Here is a 6,159-nt window from a genome sequence, read left to right on the forward strand (position 1 = left end):
CCAGACCCCCGGGCGCCCGGGCCACCTGTTGAGGCCAACTTGGAATGCTGGACCAGGTCTTCTCTTGACCCTTGGCCCAGTCCATCCCAGCTGAGTGGCCCTGGCCTACCCAGATAGTGCCCAGATTTATGGGTCCCCGGGCAGCAATCCCCTGGCCCGGGTGCCCGCCCCAGCGCACGCCCCGAAGACTGAACCGAACAGTCAGAGGTGGAGTGGGGGATGTAGACTCATGGGATGGTTGGAGGTCCTGGCCGCCTTAGGAGGGGCTCCGACACTGGAACGGGAGTAGAACGCGGGAGGGCGGGGAGAACGCGGGAGGGCGGAGTGTGCTAGGAGAGGGAGCGCGAGGCTCTTTTGTTCTTAGGGTTTAGAACAAAGAAGGACAAGTAGAGGCCATGTGAAGACTTTAGTAGGGACTGGAGTCCTGCGGAGCGAGTGCCTGAGAGTAGAAAGTGAATAGAAGGTATTAATATTAATGCAGAACTAACCACATCAGGAAATGTCAGAACGTTAGATCTCATAATCTCTGCCGAAGTAAGAATTTCTGTTTTCAACCTTGTGTGTTTTAATCAATATTGTTGGAGCTTTTCTTGTATTTTTCCTTAAGGCATTTTCTGATTTCCTAGTGATCACAGCAGTTATCGACGAAGCAACTGTTAACTCTTGCCTTCTTTCAGCCAAATTTTGAGAGCAGATACAATGTTAAAAATCGTGAATACTATTAGGTTCTTTCCTTTTCCTGGAAAAAAGAGACCAATGGGTGTGACCTGCTCAGCCAGACACCCTGCCTGCAGCTGAATCACAGGCCTTCATTATGCTTTCCTGTTAGCTCAGATAAGCTGACAAAAAGTAACAACATTAATTTAAGATAAAATATTTTAATCTCTTCTATAAGCTGGTTCCCTCAGTTGCAGAGAGGGAATGAATGCTTCCTTATTGAGGTGGTAAGAGCTCATGAAGTTGCTGAGAGGGAAAAAAAAATCATGCTTTACCAGAGGGAATCAGATTCTTCTCTATCCAGAGAAAGAGGGTGGCTTAAGTGGCCATATTGGCCCATCAGCTAAAGATGAACAAAGTACAGGGTTGAACAACACTAAAGGGGCAACGTTCTGGCCAGTGCTGGACTATGTTGCATTTTAAAGATCTATATGTAGATATATTCCTGTGATTGAAAAGCACATGTATTAAACTGGAGAGCTGATGGCAAACTATTGCACTTCAGTTACAGATTTTGGTCTTCCAACAGTTATAAAAATGCTGTCCATTAATAACCAAAAAGGACCTATATAGCACATGGGACTCCGCCCAATATTATGTGGCAGCCTGGATGGAAGGGGAGTTTGGGAGGGAATGAATAGATGATTATGTATGGCTGAGTCCCTTTGCTGTTTCACCTGAAACTATCACAGCATTGTTAACTGGCTCTACCCCAATACAAAATTAAAACTCTAATAGTTAAAAAATATATATGTTAATGAAACTTTCACAGGCACCAACAGGTTATATTTTTGCTCATATTAGATGCATAGTGAAAATCTGTCAGTTTAAGGTGATTGTCATTACTGTGCTGAGAAGCAGCTTAGTATAGAAGCAAGCATGGGTTCCATCACATTTAGTTCCAATTCCACTCACTAGCCCTATAATCATATCCTGTAATTTAGTGTGAGTCCAGTTCCTTAAAAGTAAACTGCAGACAATTCTAACTCCATCTGGTGGGGTTTGATAGTTGATGTATGTGAACTATCAAAGTATAGCACAGGGCTCAACAGGCATCCTCTTTGAGAACTCACTAGTTCTGGAGGTTTTTCCTTGTGACTAGTGCCAGAACATCTGTCTTAATTCAATTAACTGGGTTTGCCCTTCTCTGAGCCATCCTCCTGAAATGAACCTTTATTCCTCTGACCCAGCAACAAGTGACCCCAGAGCTACAGGAAACTGGGGAGGCTGAGGGGGGATACAGACCCCCCCCTTAAGTTAGGCTCTGCTTCCAGTCGTTTCACTGTGCCCACAGGCTAGCAGGACAGGAGGAGGGGCTGCTAGGTTCACTGGACTGAGGAGTGAGTGAGGGTGTTGACTGCTGTTTGTTACCTGTTTGGATTTTCGGCCACAGAATCTGGAATTTAACTCTTGATGGTCATTTGGACTCCCTTGCAAGGTATGTGTGTCAGCAAACAATCCCCGAACAAAACTTTGGAGCCTAAAGACAAGCTTTGGCCCTGGTGAAGAGGGTAAGGTTACAGGTTTTACCATTAAGTGATCTCTTGGCCTCTGCCTAAAACAGCAATGTTACTTCTCTCAGGCAAACAAAGGTTTCCAGGGCAGCCCACTGGCCTGGATGTCACATTTAGAAGTGCTTACCACTTTGGACTTCATATACCCTTTCCAGAGCCAGATTAAGTAAACTTTTTAATTTCTTCAATGCCTTCCTTCCAATTCCCAAGATCTCTTCAGGCCCACCAGGGTGGCAGAAAACCTTAATTTCTGAGTTTCCCCCAGACAAATCCTGGAAGGAAGACAAGGTTGACCTTTTGGAGTTAAGGGATAAAGAGAAAACAGGTTGTCTCTTGGGGAAAGGAAAAGATTCACGGAGGAGGAGACTTGGAGGGCTGGTTACCATAGAGATGGGCACTGGGAAGGCCATTCCAGGGGAAAGGAACAGTAAACAAATGTTTTCTGAATGCAACTGTGTATCTAAGGTTCCCCCTCCTGAGGAAATGCCTTATCAGCACTAAGAAAAGGGAGACTCCTGAGGAGTCCTTGTTCATTCCAGGTCATTCCACTGCCTCAGCCAACAGGACCTCCAGCAGTTTTTCTCTAGCCCAGAACTGTTATTAATCACAGGACAAAGCTCCTTAGGGTGGGTTAGTCCTATCCACCAAGCCATGGAGGCCTGGGCTCTCTCTTTTTTCCCTACAAGCGTAACCAGAGATCAGGTTCCTTATGACGCAAGTGGAGCATTAAGCAGACCCCAGTCCCCCAAAGTAATCAAGATTTAGAAGACCAAGAAAGGCATAAGTGGGAATTCTATGAAGGTCCGGTGGTTAAGAGTCTGCCCTTCCACTGCAGGCAGCATGGGTTCAACTCCTGACTGGGGAACTAAGGATCCCGCATGCTCCTTGTTGTGGCCAAAAAATAACATAGAACAGAGAAGTCTTGCCAAAAAATAGAAAGGCATGAGCAAACAACAGATCAAATGCCCCCTCCCCAGGAAGTCCTCCTGCTGCAGTGCCATCACAATCCACATTTTCCTTGGCATGGTATTTTAGTCTCCACCTCCATGCTCGCTGGCTACCAGCTAACCGGACCCACTTATCCTTGGAAGGATAGCTAGGACAAAGACGACTTCAGTCTCTCTCCTAGATAAAATAATTTTTGTAGACAATGCTTTAACTTAAAGGGTGACTCTGAAATAGTTGTGGAAAATTCTATATTCCAGAGAAACTGCTGCCCCTTCAAATGAATTGCTTTATTTTCCCCTACCCCTCTTCTGGAGGAGAAGGGCTCTGAAGGAATTACATGACCCCTGAAGCTTCCTCCCCGCCACTCCCAAAATGATCCCAGAAGCTGAGACATCACTACCCAAACCTCCATCTCAGAATCCTTTCTGTGAGATGCTGGTAAGTAACCCAGTTATGACTCAGCACCAGACTCTTCCCTTCCTCTCCCCACTGGCCAGAATGAAAGGCAGAATCCAGAAGGCTCCTCCCCTGTGTATGGCCACATTCTCACCACAAACTGAGTCATGGCCACACCCTGCCTAGAAAATGGAAAATTACTGTGAGAGGGAAGAGGAAGGTTAAACTCTTAAGAGTTTTACATTTTCAATCCAGAAATCACAGCCATCTACTCTCCCCCTGGAACTAATTGAGGAAAACAGTTGTTTACACAGCCCTAGCCCTAACACAGCATATCCAGGTCTAACCGAATAAGGCTGCTTGAGTCCAGGACTATGTGGAAGGTAGGAGGCGACCATCAACCTCTGTGTATAGTGTCTGTACTGGCTTTGGTGAAAGAGATCTCCTGCTCAGACCTGGCTTTCACAGGCTCCACCACCCCAACTCCAAGGCGGCCAGGCCTGGGTGGGAGAAAGGAGCAATCCTTCAACTCCCACTCCAGGCTGTAGGAGGATTCCCCTCCAGAAACTCAGGGCCCCATGCAATTTCCCCTGCAATAAAAGCATTCTTGTTAAAGGAATGCTGCGGGTTTTTATTAGGCTTGTTTTACAGTGTACATGTTTTGAATTTTTTCAGATAAGGTTATATGGCTTTCAAACTTCTCAGATTCAAAAAGTCCTGTTGCTATTATGTAGAACACTATAAAATGATATACTTAATTTCATTAGTTTTATTGGCATTAAGAGACTATTACTATTAAGAAAGTGATTCCCATGAGGCCACCTCAGGTTTTTTGAGTTTTTCTGGTAACACACACTGTCTATTACGTGTCATTCCATCATTTGCTAGTACATGTTTTATCAGATGCCACTGATAACAACTCTTAAGAAATGGTTACAAATGAGAAAAAAAATCTATCAACAATTTCTGAAAATTGAGCAAAAATGCTGTCTAGCCAAGCACCTAGATTCAATTGCTGGAACACTAGTGGGAACAGTTTGAGAATCCCTGCAGAAGTAAGAGTTAAGAGCTCAGGTCCTGGAGTTGAGCAACTCTGGTTAAAAACCCAGCATGGCCACTAACCAGTTGGGAGACGTTATCCACGTTATTTAAGATCCCTAAAAAAAAACCTATCTTCCGTCTTTGTTGTCAAGTTTCAATAAAAAAATAAATGTAAAGTTTGAAAGGCTACATAGCATAGAAACAGAACAGCAGTTCTGGAGTCAGGCTGCCTGTTACTAGCTGTGGAATATGGACATACTGCTTATCCTTTGTGTCTGCTTTCTCATCTACAAAATGGGAATAATGGCATCTACTTCATAGGCTTGTTTACAGAATTATTTTAGTCTGCATGTGTACAACGCTTACAATACCAAGAACATAGTAAGCCAAGGTATTAGCAAAGTATTAAAGTGCTTAGCATAATGCCCAGCGCCTACCTAATAAGAATTGAAAAATGTTAACTATCTCTGATACTATACAGATGAGCTGCAAGGGTCCTTCAAGAGGCTGGAATTTCAGTTAGGATGGACTGCCTAATGGGGGATTTCCAGGTGGCTCAGGGGTAAAGACTCCACCTGTTAACACGCAAGATGTGGGTTTGATTTCTGGGTCAGGAAGATCCCCTGGAGTAGGAAATGGCAACCTATTCCAGTATTCTTGCCTGGAAAACACTATGGACAGAGAAGCCTGAAGGGGGCCACAGTCCATGGAGTCACAAAGAGTTGGACACAACCAATGACTAAGCACACACACACATAATGAAAGACAACATGTAGTCTATCTAGTTCAGGCCGTATAAATCAAGAAGCCCTAACAATTTTTTAAAAGCCTATACTTGCAAGTCAGGCTTGTTTAAAGTTTTTTGTAGTCTCTGTGCTTATATTCCTGTTTTTCTTCATTAACAGTTTGTAAAACTGGCAATATCCAACTTGTCTCTTAGAACTTTAGCGTTTTAGGTACATGGAGCACAGCCTGAAAGCCAGAAGGCTGGCAGTGAGAATTTCAACAAGGAGATGGCTTTCACTGAAACAATTAGATATTCAGAGAAACAGCTGTCTTCTCTCACATTGCTGACTTTTGAAGAATCTGGATTTTGTTTCATTAAAGGAAACTGTATTTCCTTATGATCTCTTTACAGATTTCAAGTTAGAGAGCTGTCAGCTCTCCCTCCACCTCCCTTATCCCAAAGAAATAGCTGGGAGGAGGAGGAGGTAGAGAGTAGGGCCCAACCACCAAGATATAGAGCAAAGGAGAGGATAGGTTTTGTGCAGAAAACAAAGGTCCTAAAGGTAGGAAATCTGAGCTACTGTGGCCTCAATGGTCCTTTTAAATCTCGAGGAAGAGTCACCAGTGGTATTCTGTATCCTTCTCAGTTTGTGTCATATGCATAGGTTTCCCTTATCTAATCTGTTGAATAAAATGTTGACAGATCTTTAGGATACTATACTAGATGGACTGAGCTTTGACTCCATCCAACATAAACAGTCCCAGCCCCCATGATGTTCCACTCTCCCCAGCCCTACCCCCATTTGGGGGCTTGGGG

Source organism: Bubalus kerabau, chromosome 10 (assembly GCF_029407905.1).
Source record: "Bubalus kerabau isolate K-KA32 ecotype Philippines breed swamp buffalo chromosome 10, PCC_UOA_SB_1v2, whole genome shotgun sequence".
Taxonomy (NCBI): Eukaryota; Metazoa; Chordata; class Mammalia; order Artiodactyla; family Bovidae; genus Bubalus; species Bubalus kerabau.